Source organism: Grus americana, chromosome 5 (genome assembly GCF_028858705.1).
Source record: "Grus americana isolate bGruAme1 chromosome 5, bGruAme1.mat, whole genome shotgun sequence".
Classification (NCBI taxonomy): domain Eukaryota; kingdom Metazoa; phylum Chordata; class Aves; order Gruiformes; family Gruidae; genus Grus; species Grus americana.
Genome location: NC_072856.1, coordinates 64,464,502 through 64,475,524, shown reverse-complemented (window position 1 = coordinate 64,475,524; position 11,023 = coordinate 64,464,502).

Sequence of the window (11,023 nt, the reverse complement as noted above, 5' to 3'; positions counted from 1 at the left end):
AACAAAAGTGATTAATTCACTGACTCTTGAGGACCCACCGTATTGCCAATCCTTGCTCCTTGTTGGATTTAAGATGGGGCATTTTTGGAAGGACAGTCTGCTGTCACCTGGCACGAGATATTTCAAGACTAATAGCCACTTTTAAAGAGAAACCTACAGCTTGCAGTCCTTCACAGTAAGGTGGTGATGACATCCAAGGTGTTTGGCTTCCCCCCAACCAAGAGGGACAGGCACCTCACTCACAGACCTTCCCCAAAAGCACAATACCCTCAATTTGACTTGAACCCAAAGGCTGGCCTTCCTAAGGTTTCCTAATCCACTTGACTTTCCAAACACGTCATCATTTCCTGATGCATTTTGTGCTAAACTTCAAGGGCACAAGAGAATGTTGTGGGAAACGCGTTCCCTTCCTGCGTGGAAACAGACAGGCTTTAACCTTGCAATGATCCGCTGGCTCCCGCTCGGGGGGGGGGGGGGGGGGGGGGGGGGGAATGCACCTTTGTGGCCTCAGGGCACTGCGAAGAAGCATCCTCCATGCTTTTCCTGTCCTTTCTAGTGCTTGATCTCATGGAAAAGCTGGAGGCAAAGAGATTGGTGTGCTGCTTTAAATGGGAATCCGAAAAAAACCCATTGACTTTGTATGGAGTTACAGCAAATTTAATTTGTTTTTCAAAGCAAACAGCAATTTCTCAGCTTCCTCACCCAGGTCTGTGTTTCCAGTTTGTGCTCCAGCTGCCGTAAAATAGTGGATAAAACAGGCTGTGCTCCTACCTCGAGAGGGCACCACGAGACAGTTAAAAAAAAAAAGGAATGGAAGCAAACAAGCTTTACCTCAGGCACCAAATATTCCTGTCATGAGGATGTTCAATTACAGTAATTAGCAATAATCACATAAGCAACAGGAGCTTCCCTTACCTCCCTTCACCCCTCCGAAGAATGAAGACTGCTTCATTAAAACCTCTGCTTCCTCCTTAATCCCAGGGACCCGTTCATGGGTGCTTCCTTCAGAGACGTGAGGACCTGGATTCACCGTTGACCACAGCTTCCCAGTGCTGCTGCCGAGATGCTGGGTCAACATTAACCACAGAAGTATTATCATGAATCATCTGACTTCAAAAAGGAAATTTTAAAAGGGGAAAAAAAGTCTTAAATGTTAACAGGAACTATTAAACAAACCAGAGCCTATCGTTAGTATGACTACCGCTGTTTTCTGTAACAACTCTGACCTACTTATAAGAGATGAGCTCTGTCTATGAAACAGGATTTGTTTTGGGGTTTTCTAAATAATTATGTTTTCCCTCCTACCACCTGGTTTCCAACCAACTTAGCCAGACAGTACCTAATTCGCAGGGGGAAAGCTGAAGTTAGTAGATTTACTGAAGGTCAGGTGAAACCGTGTTGATTTAAAGAAAACAATTTTTCACTTTTTTTAGCCTGGAAGCATCTCAATCCAGTAACTTAAACACAAGCCCATTCTTCCACCCTGTGAATCAAAGCATCCCAGCGGGGAGGTGTGGCGCGCTGTATTTGCAGGGCACGCAGACAGAAAGGCAGCCCCAGGCAAGGCACTGGGCTACGTCCAGCCATGCAGGGAATGGAGCTGAGGCGTTAATATCTCCATGAACCCAAAGAGATTCATCCTACCATACCATAAAGACCCTTTGCCCTGACCTGCTCCAACAGTGAAGTTAGGAGTGAGCAGATGAATTGTAAATACCCTAAATGAATTTTAGCAACATTTCTACTTCCTTTCCTAGCTATATCCACTTTATAATGTGGTTGTTATGGTTGCACAAATTGACAAATCTATTTTTTGGAGTTATTGCTAAATTTGTAACATAAAAAGTGAAGGAAAGCATAGAAATTTCAAACCAAATAAGTAGATTTTTAAAGTAAGTAAACTCTGTTTATCTGTTAAAAATTACTCAGTGAGTTTGGGTAAAGGAAGGTGGCTAGAGGATTTTCAATGGGCTTCAATTTTTCGGTGTGGATAAAAGAACAGGCTTGGGTACTCCTGACCTCCAAATGGGTTGAAAAAAAGAGGCTGCCTCCAACACAAAGGCGTATTCATTATTGACTCCCCAGAAACCAGGATTATGCTCCTGATGTCCTTAATGCACTGTCTGAGCCATCCATTATAGACCGGAAAGTCTGGATTCAAGGTAGGGTAGGGCCCAAAGTAACAAATCTTCACAGTTGGGTGTAAATCCATGTGGTGGATTGATGACTGCCCAGTGTGAACGGCAAAAGTAAAGGAAGAAACCAGGAGCTCTATCAGACTGCTCCATGAGGCTCTAGGTCCCTTCTACCCCCAAAACTAACAGGCAACATGATAAAGGCAAAGAAAACATTCAACGTATTCAGGAGATTTGGCAATCCAATGGTGATTCCAGTTGGTGACATTTCACAGCCAGCATTTCGCTGTATTTTGTATACCCGGGAAACAACACGGACACTCTACTTCTTCACCACAGGTGAGCTGAGGGCAGAGGTGGGGAGGCCTTGTTTTTGGAAAGAACAACCTTACAGAAAAAAACATAGTATACAGAGGAAACTATGAATTTCAGTTATATAAATATATGGAAAATAAGTGGTTTATTCATAACCAAGAGGATTCCATTTACACACATTTCTTTTGGGGCAGAATTCCTGTCGTTAAAACAGAAATGCTATAAATACAAAATTTTAGGACTCAGATTACAACACGGAGAATTAAATACCTGCAGTTCCTCTTTCTGTATAAACTTAGAAAGCTAATCATTGTATGGATTGTTTTTCTCCTCTTCAGATTTGCGACAGCCTACAGACCTCAGGCTGATGACTTGTTCTTATAGATGTGAGGCTCATGAGTTAAAAAATCTGGTAACTAACGATATGTGGATTTTGCAGGAACCTGAGACACTTAAATTTCCATCCCTCCAGCTCTTTCCCAAATGGTTCTTTACGAAGACTTTGGCAAACAGGAATCTCAAGAAGTTCAACAAAGAGATTCGCGAAGTCTTGCACCCAGAGATGAATAACCCCAAGTACCAATCCAGGCTGAGGCCAACTGGTTGGAAAGCAGCTTTGCAGGAAAGGCCCTGGGGGTTCTAGTGGACAACAAGCTGACTGTGAGCCAGCAAAGTGACTTTGACCAACAGCCTCCAGCACTGCTTTAGGAAAAGCATCTGCAGCAAGTCAAGGGAGGTGATCCTTCTCTCTTCAGCACTGGTGAGGCCACAGCTGCAGTGCTGCATCCAGTCCTGGGCTCTCCAGTACAAGAGACATGGACATACTGGACTGAGTCCAGCAAAGGGCCACGATGATGGTTAAGGGAATGGAGAATCTGACATATGAGGAGAGGCTGAAGGAGCTGGGCTGTTTAGCCTGAAGAAGCTCAGGAGAATCTTATCAATGTAGGTAAACACCTGATATGAAGGAGTGAGAAGATAGAGCCAGGCTCTTCTTGGTAGTGCCCAGTGAGAGGACAAGGGTCAATGGACACACATTGAAATACAGGAAACGCCACTTAAACATAAAACATTTTTACTGGGAGGTCAAACACTGGAACAGGCTGCCCAGAGAGGTTGTGGAGTCTCCATTCTTGAAGATACTCAAAACCCAACTGGACGCAGGCCTGAGCAACCTGCTGTTGCTCATCCTGCTCTGAGCAGGGCTTGCACTAGATGACTTCCAAAGGTCCCTTCCAACCTCAACGCTTCTGTGATTCTGTGACTGTCTAGCCAGTTTTTTTTCCAAGTTATTGATGTGTTTTGCAACAGGAAGAGCAACAAGCTGTATCAACAAACCTTGCCACTGGAAAAGCTGAATTAATTGCTAGAATCACACCAGCCAGCTGGAGTGAATGTGAGTTTCTGTTCGAAGGCCTGCCAATGTAAACATTATTGTTGCAGAATCTGAGCTCTAGCCATGGGCTATATGCCAGATTCCTTAACGTGCCTCAAGAGCAGAGACATCGTTAGCCACAGTATTAGCACCCTGATAAGAGCTGCATGTGATAGCAATGGGACGGCTGGCTGAAATGGTGATTGAGCCTGTGCTGCAGGCTCTGCTGCACCAAAAGGGGTACGGATGCCTTAGCCCAGCCAGAACATCATCCTGTGACAAACACGTGCCAGATATAGGAAAGAACTATGAAGGTGGTTATAGCACACCCAACAGAGAAGCCTGGGAGAGCTGACCTTCTTCTGGGGAAAACTGTCAGTGACCCCCAGATCCTCCTGTCCATTTCTAGTCTTCCACCCAGCCCCTGGACGAGAAGCGTTTCAGGAACGTTGATTTAAACAGAAATATTGTGCTATTCCATGACTGTAGGTGGAATGGGAGTAACAGCCAGGCACCAGAGCAGAAAGAGATGAGGGATAAGCAAGACTGAGTACTTACTGTGGCAGGAGAGGAAGAAGGGGGCAGTTGAATCACGTTAACGCTGCATGGTGCAACGGGCACCGAGGACTGTGCCATGGTGGGCAGGCACACAGCTGTGCTGCCATTCCCCACCACCATTCAGGCTGCTACCGGACATTGTCCTGAACGCTGTGTTCAGCTGAGCAGCGGGTGGAACCATGCAAACCTCTTTGTGCATGGAAAACAGGAATGGAGAGAGAATGGTCCTTCCCTTCCATTTCCTGGTTAAACGATGAGCTGCTTGGTGGAGATAAGGGAGATTTCATTGCAAACCTTGCCTATTTGGCAGAGGGCTTTTTTAAGCTCCAGTTCCTGGAATACATTTAAGCTTTCATTTTTTTCAGGCCTAATGATTTCAGAAAAAGCAATGTAAATATAATTCCTAAAGACACAAAGCTGAGAAGCAATACTCCTTCCATCTCAAAATCATTCAGCCTAGTTTTGAAGTCTGTCAGGTAAGTTAGGGGAGGAGGTCTGCCTAATTATTTACTGAGCATCTGCAGATGAAAACACTATTCCAAAGCATATGAAGTATATTCCAAAGCCCAGTTTTAGGACTAATAGTGTGGTCTGTTACATCAATCACAGGAAGTCATTTTAACATGAATATGATTTTAGGTTTTATAGCTTCAATTGCAATGCTTGCCTGTGCCTTTCTACATAGATGACATGAAATGAAACACACTGGAGCCAGGTACTAAGGAAGGACTTATTTTGAAAAATGATTGCACATTTTTAATCAAGTTTGACATGGTTGTTGAAATAGACCTGTTTGGGAACAAAATTAATCTTTAGGCTGGCTCTATTTTTCATTTTGTAATATATGATGTCTCTAAATGTTGATCTGTAATTTATTTCTAACCATACTGGTATTTTTGTTGTACACTCAATAAATTAACATCTGAGAAAGGATGTCCTCCGCATTTTGTTACTGCTCAAATAATTTTCACTTCAAACCATATTATTCTTTACTCTTTGCTTTCTTGTCCAGTTCTGCACATCAGATGTCTGTAATTGCCATCCTCCAAATTGCAGATACAGCCTGTTTCCTTCTCACATCCAAAACAGGAGTACAAGAATAAAGATCAACAAAGACAAGAATAATTGTTCACTAGAACAATCCACTGAGATCCCAAACTAGCAAAGTTTGTAAGCAGATATTTAATTTAAACCATGTTAGTATTTCCATTGCCTTTGAAAGAATACATTTTATGTTAAGGCTCCTATAGAAGTTCTCATACTTCAACTACACACAGGCCAAAGAACTTCACTGAATAGCGGTCTGAGCACCTTGCAAGCTGAGCAGACCTACTACACGAAATGTGACTCTCTTTGTCTTTCAGAAACTAAATTCCTTTATTGTCTTGATACTGTAGCAGACTCCAACTTCAATTTAAGATTTAAAATGGATAATAGAAATATGACATACATATTAAGTGAAATTTCATATATAAGGTTTTCTAATTTGCAAAACCAGCTCTGCTGGAAGAGGTTCGTTCTTAGCAAATTACCTGTGACAAGTCAGAATTCACTGATAAGCCTCTCAGATACTACATCTTCTGTTCAGAGAAGTATCTAAAAACTCCTCGTGCCCAGTCCTTGATGAAGAACAAGAATTCAATTCAAACTGAAAAGAGGCAGTGCTGGGAGAGGTTCTGACATTCAGAAAGGGTAGGGGGATAAAAGAGAGAAAAATGACAGACTCAGTCTGCACCATTACTAAAATTAGATCATTTCTTTTGTTCTCCTGAACCTTCTGCTCTATTTGCCAGGAATCATATTAGCAACAGAAACTGTGAGAATCTGTCCAACCTTATTAGAGAAGCTGGACACAAAGAAATTATGAAAATACTTTTTAAATGTACTTGCACATACAAAGAAAAAGGGCAGAGTTTTAGAATTCTGCGAAATTAGATCAAAACCCATGTCAGAAAAACTGGACATCAAACTAACAAAGCTTAATTAACAGTACTGCAGTGTGCTGAGCACCCACACAGAACAGTACTTTACCATTTGTGTGTGTGTGTGTATATATATATATATGTATAGTTTTACTACTTAGGACAGACCTGGACAGGCCTAAACAGAGGCATGCTCACAAGTTCTTCTCAAGAGCAACCAGTTCACCCAAAATGTTCCTCTGCCATCTAAGCCTACTATTCAATTCTGCCACCCAAAAGAGCGCTGAAGGGCCAGCTCTGCTCCTGGGAAGCATTTTGATGGCTGGCAGTGAATCTTTTCTCTGAGTCGGAGGGTCATCAGCAGACCTAATGGCCTGTAGTGCTGTAGGAGCAAGTGATTATTCCGGTGTATACCAAGACACTACAGCTGAACTCCTCAATATTGTGGAAAGTTCATGTAAGAATCTGCACATTGAGATCTTCCATTGCTGGTCTGCTTTTCTGAAGACATCATTAGAAGCAACAGGTAAGGACTAATTAATACTTTAAGTCAGGCACACAAGGGAAGTGCTTGTCCTTAGATGATAGGATCAGGCTCCCTCTCTAGTCTGATTTACTAGAAGAGCAGATAATCCCAGATTCACAGAACAGTCGAGGTTGGACGGGACCTCTGGATATCATCCAGTCCAACCCCCCTGCTAAAGCAGAATCACCTAGAGCAGGTTGCACAGGATCGCGTCCAGGCAGGTTTTGAACATCTCCAGAGGAGACTCCACAACCTTTCTGGGGAGCCTGTTCCAGTGCTTGGTCAACGTTTTTTCCTCATGTTGAAATGGAACTTCCTGTGTTCTGGTTTGTGCCCGTTGCCCCTTGTCCTGTCACTGGGCACCATTGAGAAGAATCTGGCCACATACTGGCTCTTCCACAGTCTTGTCTGTAGCCTCATGGTTAGGACATCTTTTACGGAGTGGCACAGTGAGTTGGACTCTTTCAGGCTAAGAAGGTCCTTGGCCTCCCTCCTCTTGGGGTAGGCAGCCACTAGCCTACTGCACAAAAGGCAGCTCCTGCCACCCCGCCACTGCCTTTTAGTCCTTCTTAAGCAGGTACCAGCCCTGACAGGGGCATCACTGTTCCAAGTGGATGGAGGCACTTTACACACAACTGCAAATCAGATGCACTAAGACAGCAGCTCAGCCCTGCTCCTGCAGTGATGTTTGCTAATGGCTAACGTCGGCAGCTCTCCACTTAGTAAGCACCAAACTATCCTCCAGAGACACTGACTTTGCTCTGTTCCCAATCTTGCACAAAGCCCAAATGTCTCACTTAGATCTCTGAGTTCATTTTTTGGGTCAAGAATTTTTTTTAAGTCATTCCAAAGTTGGATGCCTGATGGTGGAACCTAGTCTTTAACAGCTAGCATGTGTGAATATGACCATTCTCAATTGAGTGAAGTGCTCAAGGACATAGGATACACTGCCTTGCATGTAGAAGATACAAACTTTAATACTGCTATGCCAGCTACAAATTGTCCATCTCCAGCAGTAAAGGGTTGTGTGTTGCTGGAGTGGATCATCTTGCACATGATCTGTCTCCATTTATAACCACATCTGCGTGGCCACGGACTGTGGTATAAGTGACAACTGTGAAGTCTGCATGGCCACAGGACTGTTGCACCCTGTCAGACTAAAGATGCTGAATATCCCATAGTCAATTCTGGGCTGTCACTTACGATTCTAGTAGTACACAAATTTGCAATTTGTAATTCTTTCTCTGTCCCTTTCTCCTCAGATCAGTGATAGATTCTTAAAACACAGCAATTGAAAGAGACTTCCAAGGCAAGTGAGTCTTTCCCAAAACATAAAATATTTAACTAGATTGCTTCCATAATCAAGACATTTTCGGCATTAAATGCAAAGAAGATAAAAAAAGGAAAACTTTGCTTTGTTAAACAACAAAAAAAATTCAGCTTGCAGCTCCTGATTTTAAGAACATCCTACACAAACTAAAAGGAAATCTGCAAACTCAGACTGTTTTATCCTTCACTGGCAGCAATATCAGAAGAATACAGCTCTCATAAAATCCGAACCATATTACATAGAAAACTAAACTGATAAGAAATACTTTTATTTTGCTTTAATGTCATAATAAATAGCCAGGTATCAACTCTGAAGTAATTCGAAGCATGTGCTTAGCAGGCATACAGGAAGGGTAGCTGAATGGGAGTTGATAAAACTCATGACATGGATGACTGTTACCCTTGAACTCTTAATGGTATCTCAGACCTGTCATCAAAAGCCTTTGCTTTCAGGAAAACAGGTATCTTTCACATGCAGGAACAGGGTACCTTTTCATAAAGTTTATTTTTAAAGGGATAAAGCCATCCAGAAAGAAGGAAGCTCCTTTGTATGTCACGTTTTCCTGCCAGCCTCAGGCCATATTGTCGAAAGGCGTTGTTTCTCAGGGAGCCACAGACGTGTAGTCGTGGATGACATACATCCACACACGCAGCTTTCCAGGAAGCTGCACAGATAAATGCAGATGGGTCTGCTCTGGGATGGAGAACAAAAAGACTGAGTAAAACAGGGAGTCAGATTTCACTCTGACATCTTGTTTGGGAATGCCAGCTCACAGATCTCAATATACCAATAATTAACCTTGGGCATCAGGAAAAAGAGAATAAATACCTTTTGTGATCTGATTTGAAAGTAACCATTTTTTTTTTACTAATTCTCTTTAAAAAAAAAATTCCTACAAGCTCTGTCTTCCTTAATAGTAAGTAAATGCAATAAAGCATCCGTTTCTCCTACTCTTAGTGCTGTATATAAAGATGCATTCCAAAACAGAAATCACTTTTTCGGTTTATCTTCAAAGAGGAGAAAGGTCAGTAAGAAAAATATTTGCATCATTCTAAACAAAGTAAACATTAAAAATATGGAAATATGCAAAATGATTATTTGGGGAGTCAGGACAAATAGCCCTTTCACAAATTAAAAAGAAGCAAGCCAAAAGCCAAGTTCCAAGTCTGCAAATAGTTTACGTGTATCTTAATTTTAAGCAGATGAGGAGTCCTATTAATTTCAGTAGGATAGTTCACATGCTTGCAGCTACATGTTGTGTGATAATCTGCAAAAGACAGCTGGAGGTTGGCAGAATTTCCCCAGGACAGTTTACGCTGTTAGCAGGTTTTATCTGACCAAGAAAATTCTTAGAACTCTTGAGAGAAATAAATTAGCATGGTCTGTTCTCCAGTAAACAGCTTGGAGTTTGCACTAAGTGAAATTCTGGTTTATTCTTCTGAGAAAGGGAGAAGTGGTAGGAAGTGAGGAGAGGCAAGAAGCCATCTCTGAGGTTTGAAACGCAAGCAGCAGAGTTTGCAAAGAAACAAAGCTGACGTCTGCTTCCCCCTTGCCATTGCTATTTAGGATTTACATATTCCAGAACAGAATCATCATCTTCACAAAATCGTAACTGAATTGGTAAACCGGGACAGGATGAAACTTGTCAACCAGAAAGTGAATACCTGCTGTCAACCTTTAGTGAATTGTACAGAGATGCTATTTACCTTGGAGTATCTATAGGGCATATAAATACTTAATTTTAATAAGATTGCAAAAGATATTATTTGAAGGACAGGGTGAGTAAATCTTAAGTCAAGGATCCTCAAAAAAAAAAACCCAGTTTGTTTGTCTTCCAGCAGGCTGGACTCCAGTATCATTTGTGCCACTGAACTTCATTCAAAAGAAACTCAGTAAATGAGCATTTTTCTTTGGTAGCATTTCCAAGGTTTTACACCAGATACCCCAATCAAACAGCTTTGTTATTATCTCTGTAAAATAAAGATTAATACACCTACAAAAAGTTCTGATGCTTCGGGTAAGAATTAAATTGATGCCTGTGTGTTAAATTTTATTATAGATTCAGATCAAAATGGATGTAACTGTAAGAATGTATATGGTGATTGTTGTAACACTTATTGAGGTAGATATATGCATGCCCTGGTGCTCTAATGAATACAGTGAGTTATACATTTTAGCATTATTAAATTCTATTAAGCATGCTCACTATTAAATATCATCAATGTTTAATGAGTGTAATTCAAAGCTGTAAGTAGTATTGCAGTATTTGGGTTTACATTTCATTTTGCCAGTGAATGCTCAAGTTTATTTAACCTAAAAGAAAACTGAGAATGCATTTGCTTCTACCTGAGACTAGGACTTCTTGAATTAGTTATACATACACTGAGAAAGATCATTAACATTCAAGATTAAGGAAACTTTTAGAAGTATTTTAATATCACATCAGAATTCTGTGGTTGAGTATTTGTGCTAAATGTTTTAATAGAATACTAAGATGTTGTGTATGGAATGTTCTATGTCATGATAATTAAAGAAACAGACTAATTTGGTTGGGCTTGCACTTTTAATGTGGGAAGATCATGAAAACGACTTTTAAAACCAATGAAAAAACAGCTTCTAACATTTCCATACCAGCTCTCAGATAGATGGAAAGAAACTTGAGGAAACCAAAGATGTCTGGGTGATGAATTGATCAGCTAAAGAGGGACCAGCCTCGAAAGGCAGCGCTGCTGGAACGGGGCACTGACCCGTGAGGACAGAGGAGGCCTGGGCTGCACAAGGCCGGCTCATGGCTGGCGATGGCGGCCACAGGTAGCCTGCGCTGCCTTGCCACAGCTCCTCTGCGGACTGAGGGATTTTCTT